Source organism: Oryctolagus cuniculus, chromosome 9 (assembly GCF_051225735.1).
Source record: "Oryctolagus cuniculus isolate XC-2025 breed Fujian yellow rabbit chromosome 9, ASM5122573v1, whole genome shotgun sequence".
Classification (NCBI taxonomy): Eukaryota; Metazoa; Chordata; class Mammalia; order Lagomorpha; family Leporidae; genus Oryctolagus; species Oryctolagus cuniculus.
In genome coordinates this window covers 2,491,218-2,507,573 of record NC_142875.1, presented here as the reverse complement: position 1 = coordinate 2,507,573, position 16,356 = coordinate 2,491,218, and the positions used below count along the sequence as shown (strand labels likewise).

At 57.0% G+C, this 16,356-nt stretch overlaps 1 long non-coding RNA gene across 1 annotated transcript; it reads left to right on the top strand.

Moving 5' to 3' along the window:
* Positions 1 to 1,068: 1,068 nt before the first annotated feature.
* LOC103346857 (uncharacterized) lies at positions 1,069 to 2,930 on the top strand. The gene is made up of 2 exons (XR_515980.5): positions 1,069 to 1,510; positions 1,967 to 2,930. It is a non-coding gene; the product is annotated as an uncharacterized LOC103346857 (long non-coding RNA).
* Positions 2,931 to 16,356: the final 13,426 nt, after the last annotated feature.

The following is a 16,356-nucleotide window of genomic DNA, read 5'->3' as shown; positions in this document are numbered from 1 at the left end:
TGGTTAATTCGTTTTAAAGATTTGTTTATTTATTTGAAAGGCAGAGGGACAGAGAGGAGAGGTGGAGAGAGGAGGGAGGGAGTCTTCCATCCACTGGTTCACTCCTCAGGTGGCCACAATGACCGGGGCTGAGCCGATCCGAAGCCAGGAGCCAGGAGCATCTTCCAGGTCTCCCACGTGGGTGCAGGGGCCCAAGGACTTGGGCCATCCTCCACTGCTTTCCCAGGCCACAGCAGGGAGCTGGATCTGAAGTGGAACAGTTGGGACTCGAACCGGCGCCCATATGGGATGCTGGCGCTGCAGGCAGCGGCTTTACTCGCTGCGCCACAGGGCGGGCCCCGGACTGTGTCTCTTTTCTGATCTTCAATCTTACAGTGGCTCTGTGCAAGACCAGCCCTGCGCGGTAGCGCCCATCCTCGGAGCTCTGTCCTCTCTCCCCGGGCTTGGGGGAGCCTTGCTGTCCCCCAAGTCCCTCCCCAGCAGCTCACAGTGACACAGTCAGGAAGCTGCCAGCATACTGGAATCTTTTTAAGATTTTACTGATTGATTTGAAAGGCAGAGTGACAGAGGGAGAGACAGAGATCTTCCATCTGCTCCAAATGGTTGCAACAGCTGTGAAAGCCAGGAGCCTGGAACCCCATCCGGGTCTCCCACGTGGGTGCAGGGACCCAAGGACGTGGGCTGTCTTCCACCACTCCCCAGATGCACTAGCAGGGAGCTGATGGGCCGAGGCGCAGCGGGGACCAGAGGAGCTGATGGGCCGAGGAGCAGCGGAGACCAGAGCACTGTCCCCTCTGGGATGCCAGTGTCACACGCGGTGGCTTCACCTGCTGTGACAAGGCCGCCCCGGCACTGGGGATCCCGAGATGGCACTGACTGGTGGTTTATGGGTGGTGGCTACGGCAAGGACTCTCGGTGTTAGCACAGCAGGAGAGCTGCCGAGGGCGCGGCCGGGCCAGTGTGTTTCGAAAGCAGACATCACAGGGACATCCCTGAGAGGGGAGACCGGGGACAGTGTTCAGCCAGAGGAAACCGGAAGTCAGCTCCAGGCTTCGAGCGGGTGGGAAGGCTGAGGTGGCTTGGACAGTGCCTGGCTGCCTGGTGGCGGAGCCGGCCTGGAGCGGGTGGGCGGGGCGGGGGAGAGGCAAGCCCAGCGAGGGTGACAGAGCTGGGGCTGCCTGCAAGTCTTCCTGCACACCCGCCCGGCGCCTTCCTGGTGACTCGAGACGGCTCCACAGAATTGGAGAAGTGAGGCTGTCCTCCCGGTCGAACCGCTTACGGCATCACATCCGGCCCAGTATCTGTGCTGGTGGCAGCAGGGCCAGAGCCAGGGGGCTGGCGTCCACGCACACGCTTCCCAGCCGCGTGCCGGATCAGTGTGGGGGGGGATCCCTTCAGCAGGGCGGTGCCTCGGAGCGACAGGTGAAGGGGCCCCAAGGAGCCCAGGGGACACACGGACCAGACGGGGCAGAGGATGGCCGGCAACTTCCTGCAGGGTTTCTCGGAACGAGTAAGTTCTTAGGAAATGAGGGCCAGAGGGCAGGCGGCAAAGGGAGGTGGCTGCCCTGGGTGCGCTCAGAATTACGCAGCCCGCGTGAGGGCCTTGTGCACGTAACCCGGGACATCCGGTGGGGCAGAGGGGGCAGGTGCGCACCTCGGAGCGGGGCCACCGCGTCCGGCGAGGAGCGCGTCCCTCCTGCAGGTGCGTGGTGCTGTCTCACTGCAGGAACAGTGGGGTGCGCGCTGGGCACAGCAGTTACGATGCTGCCTGGGACGCCTGCGCCCCGGGGTCCGAGTGTGCTGGTTCAGGTCCTGGCCCGGCGTTTGCTTCCGGCTTCCTGGGTGGTGGTCAAAGCAGCTGTGTTCCTGCCTCCCACACAGGGACTCAGATGGAGTCCCTGGCTCCTGGCTTCAGCCTGGCCCGGCCCCAGCTGGAGTGAACCAGTGTTATGTCTCTGCTTTTCAGATAAAGAAACAAAGAAAGATAAATTCAAGGGCAGTGGATGCCAGTTTTGAGGCCTGATGGACGGCAGATCAACTTCCTCCGCGGGTCCTCGCGGCAGAGCGGTGAGCAAACCGTCACCGTGTGAGTCATGAGCACCCCGCCTCTCGCAATGCAGAGGAACCCACACAGCGCTTCCTGGTGACCCTGGGAGCTCCACGCCGCCTCTTTCCTGTGTGGGCTGCCGCGATCCCCACGCCGGGGTGCAGCTGCGGCAGGAGCAGCGGGGGCGGCACGGGGGCTCAGCGCTGGCTCTCGCCTGTCCGCAGGCCAGGACCTCGCCTCGAGGAGCCGGCCGCTTCCTAGGGCACGTGGGGTCCTCGCCGTGTTTGCCTTTCTGGAGGTTCGTTCTGTGGGGTGCAGCTTGCAGAACAAGACACGGAAGAGACGGCAACGGGGCCTGCGCTGAGGAAGCCTGAACAGGTCTCCCGTGCTCCGCTCCGAGGCCCTGCCCACCCAAGAACCCACCCTCGGGCCCGGAATTGAGGAGTAAGAGCCCAGCGTCTGTGAACAAGGCCCCACGCTGCAGAAACAAACAGGAGCCAGCGGCCGGCCGGCGGGCACAACTCGGCTAGACTCCGCTCGCGCGTGTTTAGGAAGAGAAGGTGGACACGAAGACCACGTGCTGAATGTGGACATGGAGCAACCAGTGTGCTAAACCCGCTGCACCCCACCCAGGGGGAACTGGCGCTGAAAATCAAAGCTCCAGGAAGCTGTTAGAAATGGAATTTTAGTGTTGAGACTGCCAGAAAGCTAAAACTGCTAGTGTGACAAAGTATGCAGCTTACTGTAGGCCCTAAATTACGTGTCTATTGCACCAACTGCTTAAGAAAAAATCCTATTTACTTTGGCTATGATAAATACATTTTCCAATTAATTACTGAGTTTTTTTAAATGAAAGTTTTAATAAAAACTATTTCTCCATTGATTTCATGTTTTTATTTTTTAAAAAGACTTATTTATTTATTTGAGAGGCAGAGTTACAGAGAGAGGGAGAGACAGAGAGAAAGGTCTTCCATCTGCTGCTTCAACCCCCAAATGGCTGCAACAGGTAGAGCTGAGCCAATCCAAAGCCAGAAGCCAAAAGCTTCTTCTGGGTCTCCCATGCGGGTGCAGGGGCCCAAGGACGTGGGCCATCTTCCACTGCTTTCCCAGGCCACAGCAGAGAGCTGGATCGGAAGTAGAGCAGCCGGGACTTGAACTGGTGCCCATATGATATGGGATGCCGGCACTGCAGGCAGAGGATTAGCCCACTACGCCACAGCACTGGCCACAACTGAGTTTTTTTTTTTTTTTTTTTTAAGAAAGATTTATTTATTTATTTGAAGGCAGAGTTACAGAGAGAGAGAGGGCGAGACAGAGAGAGAAAGAGGTCTTCTATCTGCTGATTCACTCCCCAAATGGCCAGGCCGTAGCCTGGAGCCTGGAGCTTCATCCGGGTCTCCCAGGTGGGGGCAGGGGCCCAAGCACTCAGGTGCACCTGTGCCCTGTTCACCGTCACCGCCGCGCTGCCTTCCCCAGATGCGCCCCAGCAGGAAGCACAGCCTGCAGCCCTCTCAGACCGGCTGCCTTCACCGACAACTTTAGTTTCTCTAAAGCTGCCGGTGGTTGTTTTTCACTCGCTGTGGCTGTGTGTGGATGTGCACAGAACAAGTATGGAATGAAAACACCTGTCGGCGACGGCCGTCTCCGATTTCACGTCATAGCAGTTCTGTCGGAGTTTGTCATAGTCAGTTTGCAGTATCTTCAAAACTGATTTGAGAGGGACATGGAGGGATCTTGCACCTGCTGTTCACGCCCCAAATGCCAGAGTCACCAGGTAGAGCCATCGCCAAAGCCAGAACGTGGGTCCCAGGGCCCCAGCGATCGAGGCGTCCCTGCTGCCCCCCGGGAGCCAGGTGCCAAAGCCAGGAGCCCCAGTGTGGGATGCAGGTGCCGCCACTGGGGGCGCAGCCCCAGCCAGCGCGGCTGCCATGGCAGAGGCAAAGCCGCACGCACGCCTCCTGCCCAGTCCTGTGAGCAGAGCTGGGCCCAGCTCCTTCTGCCCTGCGCTGCCCCGGGCGTGAGCCAGGACTCCCGAGCTGCACGCCGTGAGGCTCTGTCTTCTCCAAGGGCCAGAGGCAGGCCCCCAGTGCGAGGCAGGCAGGGACACCTGCACTTCAGGCGGGTACCAGCTTCGGTTTTCAAGGCCTAAGAACACGGGTGTGCACGTGCGTGTCTGGACGCTCATAGACCTGCTTCCCAGTGCTTGCCGTGGTGCTGGTGGACGACTGACGCAGTAACGCAGTCCACGCAGGACGGCGCCCATCGCCTGGAGACCTCTCAGGGCGCCGACGGCGTCTGCCCTGTGGCTGAGAGCCGAGGAGTGGGGAGGGGAAGCGTGCCCTGGTCACTTTGCAGGCCTCAGCTGGCCCAGTTACGGAGGGCACACTGGACACACACTCTTGTACAATCCTAGGCTCAAGGGGCAGAACACCAAGCCATCCTCCGGGCTGCTTAGAAAACATCAGCCTGGGTCTCAGGTGACTTAGGTAGCGCAAAGCATTGCCTGCAAGCCCGAGTTCAGTACCTCGGGGCCAAGTCCCAGCCTTGAAGAACTCGACATTCAATGCATCGGGATTAGGCTTTATTTTTTTCATCTTCTTTGTGTGTTTCTGTACTTCTCACATGTCCTACAGTTTATCTACACATGTACATTACTTTTGCAAAGAGAACAAACAGACCTGAACTTAAACCTGGACTTGGAAAAACGGGACAGGAGTCGCGAGCGGTGACGGGAGGAACCCAGCGGAAAGCTGAGAATCCCTTGTGCTTACCTTGCGCTGGCACCACAGTCCCTGTGCCCTGCAGCACTGGCCTCTGGGTGGGGGAGGGTGCTGACTGGGCTCTGATTCCACGGCCACGATACGGTGCTCAGGGTCTGAGTGACGCAGGCCCAGGGACGCTGCACCTGGCCCGGCCCCCTGGAGGCATTAACAGGAGAGGCTGAGCACGTCACAAGTGGCCACTTGTGGGTCGGCAGGCTAGACTATTTTCCCTGAGTTTGTTTAAATGTATTATTCACCGTCATCTGAGAACACTGAAGCCCAGTACTTGTCCATAGCCTGTTCTGTCCCACCCTGCGTCCTCCTGGAAGTGGCCAGGGTCCCCGTCACAGCTGGCTGCACGTTGGGGACAGTTTCCAGAAAATAAGAACGCAGGTGCCCCCCCCCAGACCAATGGAGTCGCGGTCTCCGGGGCTGGGGCAGCAGTGTTTGTTTTGTCCAGACATAACCGACAGGAGACAGTGTGCATTTTCAGAGTGCACAGCTGGACAAGCTCCGCCTAGTGTCCCCTTCTGCGGCCACTGCTACAACAAACATGCCCACCAGGCCCACAAGTCTCCTTGTTTCTCCCGCCCACCCTGCCACCCCCAGCCCCTCTGTCGTGTGGACGCAACAGTGCCTGCCTCCACCCTGCACAAGCCATCCACTCTCATCGCTGCATCGCACACGGCATGGACAGAGCCCCGTTGGTTCATCCTGTCACCTGTGGGACACTTGGCTTGCTCCACCCTGGATGCTTGGCCACTCGTGTCCCAGTCTGCACGTGAGCACAACCTGCGCTCCCCTTGGGGCGCCTAGAGACGGAGGGCAGCTCCTGTGGTTGGGATGCGATTAAGCGCCTAGAAACGGGCACTCGGCCGTCTCACACCCGGTTCCTCCGCATGCCCCAGCATGTGGTCATCTTGGTCATTCCAGCAGGTGCGCCTACTTGGATTTCACGCGTGTGGCCCTAAAGACTCGTGACGTGAGTACCCTCTGTGTGCTGGCTCGCTCTCTGCCTCAGTGAAGCGACTTTCTCGACAGGCAAAGCCCCCAGCGGCTCTGATGGGCCGTGACTACGGAGAGCCACCAATACTCCCGCCGAAAACAGCATTATCAAGGAAATGTGGGCTCTCCTGCCAGCCTCTTGCGCCCCCTCCTGGTGGCGGGGAGGTGAGCGCCCTCCGGCGTCCACAGTGAGGGCGAGGGTGGCCCCTAGCCCCAGACCCTCAGCACAGCCCCTTCGGGGATGCAGGTGTGCAGAGGAAACGCCCGGCTGCCCCGCGACCACCCTGCAGGCTCTGAATCTCCAGTCCCACGTCTGGTTGTTTGACTCCACAGGAAACACCCTTAAGATAAACTCCCAGGAGCGGGGTCGCTTCGTCCCCACATTCTCATCGTTTTCTATAAAATCACACGAGTGACACATGCCTTAAAGACACTGCATCTGCTAAGCATGCAAAGTAAAGGGGGACCCCCCCGTGACACCCTGGTTCAACTCCCACCCTACAAACAGCTCCGGAAAAACCTGACAGGGCCGGTGCTGTGCACAGTAGGCTGAGCCCCCGCCCGCGGTGCTAACTGCCCATAGGGACACCAGTTCATGTCCCAGCTGCTCCTCTTCCAGTCCAGCTCTCTGCTTATAGCCTGGGAAACCAGCGGAAGATGGCCCAAGTGCATGGGCTCCTACACCTGCGTGGGAGACCTGGAGAAAGCTCCTGGCTCCTGGCTTTGGATCAGCTCAGCTCCAGCTGCTGCAGCCATTTGAGGAGTAAAAAAGCAGATGGAAGACCTCTCAGCTGGCGCTGCGGCTCACTAGGCTAAATCCTCCGCCTGCGGCGCCGGCACCCCGGGTTCTAGTCCCAGTTGGGGCACCAGATTCTGTCCCGGTTGCTCCTCTTCCAGGCCAGCTCTCTGCTGTGGCCCGGGAGTTCAGTGGAGGATGGCCCAAGTGCTTGGGCCCTGCACCCCATGGGAGACCAGGAGAAGCACCTGGCTCCTGCCTTCGGATTGGCACAGCGCCAGCTGTGGCGGCCATTTGGGGGGTGAACCAACGGAAGGAAGACCTTTCTCTCTGTCTCTCTCACTCACTGTCTAACTCTGCCTGTCAGGAAAAAAAAGATCCCCCCCCACCCCGTAACTCTCAAATAATAAATAAATAATATCTTTTTAAAAAAATCGACAAATGCAGCGTGTGGATTTAAAGCTACCCCACCCCCAGCTGATGACTGCGTGCCCATGGGGCAGCTTCGTCTACTCCACGCTGTATGTCCTCGTCTGGAGATGAAGTCAGAGCCGCCTCACTTTAATGTCAGGGCAATGTCTGTGCCACGGAACATTCAGGAAAGCTGCCTGTGCCGCCGTGGGCAGTGCAGACACCAACAGCCGGGGGAGAACTGAGACCGTCCACGCCGGCGCCTCCCTGGAAGGCGACATCGCACTGAAGATAAACCGTGGACGGAGAGTTGGGAAGGCTGGACGCCTGTGCCCCCAGGACGCGTTGCTCTGGAGCAAGGAGGAAGCACGGGGTTGATTCGGAGCGGAGGCCAGCGAGCGACCGGAGGAGATGAGGGCTCGCGGGACAGCCAGGATGCGCGCCCCTCACCTCCGACAGCTCGCTGAGGAGTCTATTTTAAAGAATTGGGGGAAAAGGCAACAAAGTATCTGTAAGCCAGCGGGGCAGCCGGCGTGGGGGCAGCGCTGGGCCCAGGGCCGCTGTTCAGCCTCGGCGTCCCACATCAGCCTGTGTCCAATCTCCAGCTCCCGCCAGTGCGCTCCGGGGAGCCGCGGGAACGGCTCCCTGAACCCCCAGGTCCCGGCTGCGGGCTGACCAGCCCTGGCCACTGCAAACCCCGGGGAAGCCAGCAGAGGGCAGCGCTGCGCCTCTCTCTGCTGCTTAAATAAAAAGAAAGAAATGAACAATTCAAATAAAGCACAAGGAAATGTAAAAATAAAAATTTATTCAAATAATCGAAGAAACAGGGGAAAGGAAAAAATTGGAATCCATTTTTAAAAAAAATATTATTAATAGAACAAACTCTAACAAGACTGGAAAAAAAAAAAAGAGGGGAGGGAGAGAAAACCACAAATGAGCCGGATACAGAATGAAAGGGTGGTGTAACTGCAGGTAAAATAAGTAAATAAACTAGTTATTTTATTTATTTATTTATTTAGAGTGAGTGCGCTCCCACCCGCTAGTTCATTCCCCGAGTGCTCACAACAGCTGCGCTAGGGCAGTGTGAAGCTGGGAGCTGCCTCCGGGCTCCCATGTGGACTCCAGCAGGAACCGGACACAGGACTGAGCTGGGACTCCCACCCAGGCCTCCAACAGGGGCTGTGGGGTCCCCAGGGGCACCTCAGGCACTGCACCAAATGTCCACCCCCTAGGCAAAATGTTTAATCATGAGAACACTACTTTTATGCTAATGTTTTGAACACTGGTGGAGTGTATGATTATCTGTGAAAATAAAAATTACTGGGAATGAGCGTTTAGCCCAGCAGTTACAAGATCCGTGTCCCACGTCGGAGGGCCAGGGTTCGGGGAGCAAAGTGGTGATGGCTCCAGTGTCCAGTCCCTGTCACCCACTGGGAGACGTGGCTCCCAGCTGCAGCCACCGCAGGCACCTGGGGCTGAACCAGTGGACCCAGCTCTCTGCTGGATCTCTCTCTCTCTCTCAAATAAAGTTCTTAAATTAAATTATTAAAATTAAAAATTACAACTAAACCAATAATAATCTTAAAAGCCGAGTCAGTGGTAGGAAATGTCCCCCCGTCAAAAGAGCCCAGGCCGACTTCAGAGGACGCCCAACCCCTGTTTCATACGGACCACACCCCAGAAACTCCCATCGGAAGGAAACACCCAGCCCTTCGCACGAGGCAACCTCCAATCAACGGGTGAGGCTGTGTCGCCTGGAATAAGAGCCCGACTACAGCCGCGCCAGAAGAAGTTCCTGTGCAGTCTCGCTGTGGACACGGACCTGAACGCAGGGAACAAGTTCGGCGGTGTCTAGAAACGTGACGGCAGTGCCGGGTGCCGTGCCTCCATGAAGACGAGCTTCACCCAGGACTAAAACGAGGTTTAAGAGAGCGTACGGCTGCAACCCACGGAATGCACGCACTGGAGAAAAAGCGTTCCAAAAGAAGTCATCTGAAGAGCCGATCTTAAAAATCAAAGAAACGGAGGAAAGAAAGAACAAAATCAGAACCCATTTATTAAAAAAAAGATTAATCAACCAAACTCTAACAAGATTGGAAAAGAAGAACAAAAAGAAGAAAAGAAAGAGGGGAGTGTGATTTCTAAAAAACATAATCGGGGGAGTTTCTTTATCCTGACAAAAGGTATTTACCAGGAACAAGCATCGTACTTCCTGTTGAAGTTTAAAGTCAGAAACCTGGACGAACCCACTTATTGTGGTCCCTGCGGTTCGCTGGGGAGCAGCATCCTGGCCAGCACCGCGAGACGGGGCACAGAGCTGTCTGCCGTGACCAGCAGGTGACACATTCACGTCCCTCACCCGAGACAATTCACAGAAAAACAGGTCTCGGAAACAATTCCAACATGGCCAAAAAATCGATAGCGTTCAGTCACCAGCAGTAACCGACGATAGGATGGAACAGAGGAAAGGTATCACCATCACTAAAACCGCAGCCAAAAGTTACCGAGAAAGAAACATAGCACAAGGCAGATGACACTTTTTAAAAACATTTATTTACTTATTTGAAAGGCAGAGTTAGAGAGAGGCAGAGGCAGAGGCAGAGAGAGAGAGAGAGAGAGAGAGAGGTCTTCCATCCGCTGGTTCAGTCCTCAGATGGCCGCAGTGGCCAGAGCTGTGTCAATCCGAAGGCAGCAACCAGGCACTTCCGCCAGGTCTCCCACATGGGTGCAGGGCGGAAGGCCTTGGACCATCTTCTGTGCTTTCCCAGGCCATAGCAGAGAGCTGGATCGGAAGTGGAGCAGCTGGGACTCAAACTGGCGCCCATATGGGATGCTGGCACTGCCACAGCGCTGGCCCCAAGGTAGATGACACTTCTATGGAATAAACTATGCTGGGGAGAAGGCTTGGACCGCAGTGAGCGTCGACCACGCCATGGTTGACGTATGGCACAGGACTGAGACAGTGGCACCGCCTGCTCTCTGAGGCCCTCCACACTTCAGGGACACTGACAAGCTGTCCACAAATGTGTTCCTGCGTCACTCGGCAAGGCAGACGACTGGTGGTTAAAGCATCCCTGATAACATGGCAGTGCAGCCAAGACAGAAAAGTCTAGTTTGTAGCCACGTGTGCAGACAGCCCAAAGGCTGCACCTCCCAGCTGTCAATCATGACTATCAACTCCCCTCCTAACTTAGGGATGAAAGACCCCAGGAGGAAAGGATGCTGTGTGCTCTCTCCACGAGTCTGATCCTCCCTTGGAATACATGTCAAGACACTTTTGCTTTATCTCTCTCTCTCTCAATTTATTTATTTATTTTGAAAGTCAGAGCTAGAGAGAGAATCTTCCATCTGCTGGTTCATTCCCCAGATGGCCACAACAGCTGCTTTTCCCAGACCATTAGCAGGAAGCTGTATGGGAAGTGGCACAGCCGGGATGTGAACCGGCGCCCATAAGGGATGCCAGCACGGCCGGCGGCAGCTTTCCCAGCAATGCCGGCCCCTACTGTCCCCCCTTCGGTGTCTCTGAACTCTGGACTCCTGAGGCAGGCCGGCCACCGTCGGTGACACTGCCCTGGCGTACTGCTCAGCAGGGAGAGAGGAAGAGCTTGGTGCTACAGCAGAGGAATGCAGTCACAGAGGCCACTCGCCAGCCCCTGGTCAACGTGCAGAGCAGGCAGCTTTGCAGTCAGACGTGCAGTGGGGGCGGCCTGGGGTGAGGGGAGAGTGGGGTCGTGGAACAGGGCGTCACTGCAGGAGGACACGGGCTTCCGTAGTGACCGAAGTTCCAAAACCAAGCAAACAGCATGGTCCTGCCCCGCTCCCTACCGAGCGCTGTTGCTAAGCTGGGCCCACTCACAGCGCTGCGGTTGTCCAGTGGTGAGGATGCAGAGTGAGCTGAACCAGGAACCCCAAACAGACCCGGGAAAACCCGGTGCCTGGCAGGCCTGCCCTGCGATACAGTGGTCTATCCAGATAGAAAATACATCGGTCTGGGGGCTGGTGCTGTGGCATAGTGGGTAAAGCCACTGTCTACAGTGCTGGCATCCCACCTAGGCACTGGTTCAAGTCCCGGCTGTTCCACTTCTGATCAGCTCCCTGCTAATGCGCCTGGGAAAGCAGTGGAAGATGGCCCACGTGGGAGACCCAGAAGATGCTCCTGGCTCCTGGCTTCAGATCGGCGCAGCTCTGGCTGTTGTGGCCATCTGGGAAGTGAACCAGCAGATGGGAGATTTCTCTTTCTCTGTAACTCCGCCTTTCAAATAAATAAATAAATCTTAAAAAAAATTTGATCTCAAATTCACTCATATATAGATTCCAAGAGAGTTAAAAAAAAAAAAACCTCCTACAAGAGAAGATCTATTTGAATTCAAGGCGGAAAAACAGAGTCTTTTCTATAATAGGACAAGACTGATAAAGTTGACATTTACATTTTTTTAAAAAGATGTATTTATTTATTTATTTGAAAGTCAAAGTTACAGAGAGAAGGAAAGGCAGAGAGAGAGAGTCTTCCATCCGCTGGTTCACTCCCCAATTGGCTCAATGGTTGGAGCTGTGCCGATCCGAAGCCAGGAGTCAGGAGCTTTTTCTGGGTCTCCCACGTGAGTGCAGGTGCCCAAGGACTTGGGCCATCTTCCACTGCTTTCCCAGGCCACAGCAGAGAGCTGGATCGTAAGTGGAGCAGCCGGGTCCTGAACTGGCGCCCACATGGGATGCCAGAGTTGCAGGCGGCAGCTTCATCTGCTCTGCCACAGCGCTGACCCCAGACATTTAAATTTTAAAACTTCTAAGTAATAACAAAAGACTTTCTAACAACAACCACAACAAAATGTAAAGCAGGGACCTGCACTGTGCCACAGCGGGTTAAAGCCCCGGCCTGCGGTGCTGGCATCCCATACGGGTGCCGGTTCGAGTCCCAGCTGCTCCCCTTCCCATCCAGCTCCCTGCTAAATGAGCCTGGGAAAGCAGCAGAGGATGATCCCAGTCCCTGGGCCCCTGCACCCACGTGGGAATCCCACAAGAAGCTCCTGGCTCCTGGCTTTGGATGGACTCAGTTCAGACCATTGAGGCCACCTGGGGAGTGAACCAGTGGATGGAAGACCTCCCTCCCTCCCTCTCTTTCTCCCTCCCTCCTTCCCTCTCTCCATAATTATTTCAAATAATAAGTCTTTTAAAAATTATAAAGCAGAAACCACACCCTGGTGCAAAACCTCCTATTAGCATCCTGTGACTCAGAACTGGTAGCTGGAATACACACAGAATCCTCATAAATGAGGAAGAAGAAAACTAGCACTAAATAGAAATGAGAAGTTAGTAGCTGGCAGAAGCACAGAGCAGGTTCTAGTCCCGGCTGCTCCACTTCCGATCCAGCTCTCTGCTGTGGCCTGGGAAAGCAGTAGAAGATGGTCCAAGTGCTTGGGCCCCTGCACCCACGTGGGAGACCTGGAGGAAGCTCCTGGCTCCTGACTTCAGATCAGCCCGGCTCTGGCCACTGTGACCATTTGGGGAGTGAACCAGCAGATGGAAGACCTCTCTCTCTGCCTCTCTGTAACTCTTTCAAATAAATAAATAAATCTTAAAAAAAAAAAAAAGCGAATCTATTATGATGCATCTTTCCAGAGAGAAAATGCTCACCTAACACAAATACTGATGAAAAAATCTGTGACCCAAGAATTTTAAGTTTCCCTTGAAATTCTCAAAATTCAGGAATTACAACTTTTGGTCCAATCTCAACTAATGCTTTTTTTCTTCTGTTAGCGTAAGAGTTTTTATTGACAATGCAGGCCTTCCGAATTCTTTGAGGTTGTATTACCGTACTGAACATCTTTGCTTCTCATACTCTATGAACAAAGGCTAACCCCTGATCTTGTGACCAGAGTGTCTGTTCAACTCGGCAGACACAGTGTTTGCTTGCAAATTCTAGAAAGTGGTCTTGACAGAGCTGTCTACAGTGACAAAGCAACGTGGAGTTTCACTGCAGGAATACGGCTGAAAACAGCACACTTGCGATCAGAGAAGGAATGCAGGCCCGCGGGCCGAGCGCCAGAGCAGCCGGCTGCGGCACAGAGTCTGCACCGAGAGGCTGAGGACCTCCCCAGACCCCTTCTCCTTCGAAGTCCTCTTGCTACGAGACACAAGGTGTCGTCTACCGCGCGCACCGGGAGAGGCGCTCGAGACGGAAGGTGTCGTCTGCCGCGTGCACCGGGAGAGGCGCTCGAGACGGAAGGTGTCGTCTACCGCGCGCACCGGGAGAGGCGCTCTAGACGGAAGGTGTGGTCTACCGCGCGCACCGGGGAGAGGCGCTCGAGACGGAAGGTGTCGTCTACCGCGCGCACCGGGAGAGGCGCTCGAGACGGAAGGTGTCGTCTACCGCGCGCACCGGGAGAGGCGCTCGAGACGGAAGGTGTCGTCTGCCGCGCGCACCGGGAGAGGCGCTCGAGACGGAAGGTGTCGTCTGCCGCGCGCACCGGGAGAGGCGCTCGAGACGGAAGGTGTCGGCTTCCCCCCGACGCTCACCTGTTCCCGTGCAGCAGCGCTATCGCCCGAGAACCGGCCTCAGTGGCAGGCAAACCGGTACCCACCCGGCCTCTCACGAAGAGCCCATCACTTCTTGTATGGGTGACTGATACCAAAGGCAGACACGTGCACACACACAGCTGGTGTTTGACATCCCATGCAGGGGTCAGAAAGGTAAACCCCGTGGTCTCATGTGACTTGTTTTGGCAAATGTAAGGAGACTGGGTGGAGGAACGTGCCCCTGCGTCGTGCGTGGGAGAACATTGGTAAGAATACACAGCGCGTGTGCAGAGCAGAGAACATCAGAAGTGCTTTAAAGGCTGAGGTTCCTGATTTTCGAAACCGTGTTACTCCGCAGCCCTGATGGCAGTTTACACAGAGCGGCGTGCAGGCGGGAGGAGCCGAGGGGGCTAACCCGCCAGGAGCTGCGGGACCTGCTGGGAGGCTGCTCCACACTCCTGGAGTGACGCTGCACCAGGGGCTTACAGCCCGCGCCGCTGGGCACAGTGAGCGTCCCAGACTGGGCACCCCTGCAGCTCAGAGTGAGAGTCACTTCTCCCAGACACGGCCCCCGCCCACGGCCACCGCCGGCCGATGCGGACAACTCCCTGCTTCCTTCCTCAGTGTCAATGACCAGCGCTCTGAGCTGCAGCCCCGCAGACGCTGTGCAGGGGCCATGCAGCCTGGCTGCCGGCGGGGCAGGGACTTGTCCTAGGGCCCAGGAAGCCCTGCCATGTCAGACACAACACAGAGCTACAGCGCAGGGTGCGGGCCTGCATCCGAGGGTGGGCTCTGATATGACGGCCCCCGACCCTGAGCCCTGGCTCCCCCACCTCGCGCTTCAACAGCGGGTCTGACCGCCACGGGCCCGTGTGTCTTCACCTGTACTCCAGGGTCTGGCCCACACAGAGATGAGACTCGGTGGCAAACTGTGCACAAGGGCCAGCAGGATTTGTTGGGGGGGGGGAGGGGGAAAGCCAGATCCCCTGCACCCCAGCCCCTCCTCCCTACACCCCCAGCGATGCAGGAGGCAGAGCTGAGCCACATCCTCCTGCCTCCCTCTGCCCGGTAGAAGGGTTCTCTTCTCCAAGGGTGGGCATTGCAGGTCGTGTGTAGGTGCAACAGGCGATGGACCCCAGTCCCTGGGCCGGCTGTGCCCGCGTCACCTTGTGCCGCCCTGCGCTGTGCGCCAGGCAGACAGCAGCACCCGCATCTCCCACGACTGTTTCATTTGTGCCTGAAGACAGACGCTGAGTCGTAACAGACTTAGAAACAGGACCTTCTGCTCTGTGTTTCCAATACGCCCCCCGAGACCCCAGTCTTCCCAGGACTGACTGGTTCTTCCCCAAGTCTGAGAAACAGAAAGGTGCCGGCTCTGAGAATTCTGAGATGTTCTTCCCTCGGCTACGTCCCTGTCACGTCTGCGCTCCCTGGCAGGCTAAGGACCTGGGAAGGGGGGACAGTCACCCAGGCACAGGGACAGCAGCTGCTGGCGCCAAGGTGCTTCCCAGGCCGGAGCAGATGCCCCCGTGCCCACGCCTACCCCTTCCTGCTCACTCTGCTCCGTTTCTTCTCATCTTTGGGAACTCCGCAAAACCACACTGCCCGGCTCCGCAAACCACACTGCCCGGCTCCGCAAACCACACTGCCCGGCTCCGCAAAACCACACTGCCTGGCTCCGCAAACCACACTGCCCGGCTCCGCAAACCACACTGCCCAGCTACACAAAACCACACTGCCCGGCTCCACAAACCACACTGCCCGGCTCCACTAACCACACTGCCCGGCTCCACAAACCACACTGCCCGGCTCCACAAACCACACTGCCCGGATCCGCAAACCACACTGCCCGGCTCCGCAAACCACACTGCCCGGATCCGCAAACCACACTGCCCGGCTCCGCAAACCACACTGCCCGGATCCGCAAACCACACTGCCCGGCTCCGCAAACCACACTGCCCGGATCCACAAACCACACTGCCCGGCTCTGCAAACCACACTGCCCAGCTCCACAAACCACACTGCCCGGATCCACAAACCACACTGCCCTGGATCCGCAAACCACACTGCCCGGCTCCACAAACCACACTGCCCGGCTCCGCAAACCACACTGCCCGGATCCGCAAACCACACTGCCCGGATCCACAAACCACACTGCCCGGCTCCACAAACCACACTGCCCGGCTCCACAAACCACACTGCCTGGATCCACTAACCACACTGCCCGGCTCCACAAACCACACTGCCCGGCTCCGCAAACCACACTGCCCGGATCCGCAAACCACACTGCCCGGATCCGCAAACCACACTGCCCGGCTCCACAAACCACACTGCCCGGCTCCACAAACCACACTGCCCGGCTCCACAAACCACACTGCCCGGATCCACTAACCACACTGCCCGGCTCCGCAAACCACACTGCCCGGCTCCGCAAACCACACTGCCCGGATCCGCAAACCACACTGCCCGGCTCCACAAACCACACTGCCCGGCTCCACAAACCACACTGCCCGGCTCCACAAACCACACTGCCCGGCTCCGCAAACCACACTGCCCGGCTCCGCAAACCACACTGCCCGGATCCACAAACCACACTGCCCGGATCCACAAACCACACTGCCCGGATCCACAAACCACACTGCCCGGCTCTGCAAACCACACTGCCCGGCTCTGCAAAACCACACTGCCCGGCTCCACAAACCACACTGCCCGGATCCACTAATTTTTCAGAAGCAAACTTGTGTGTCTCCTGCAAAACCATCCAGCACGGTTTGTCCCACTGTTCCTTCTTGAATCTGGTTTTCTTATTCTTAAAGACTGATTTACTTATTTGAGAGGCAGAGCTACAGACAGAGAGAGGGAGAGACAGAGAGATCTTCCTT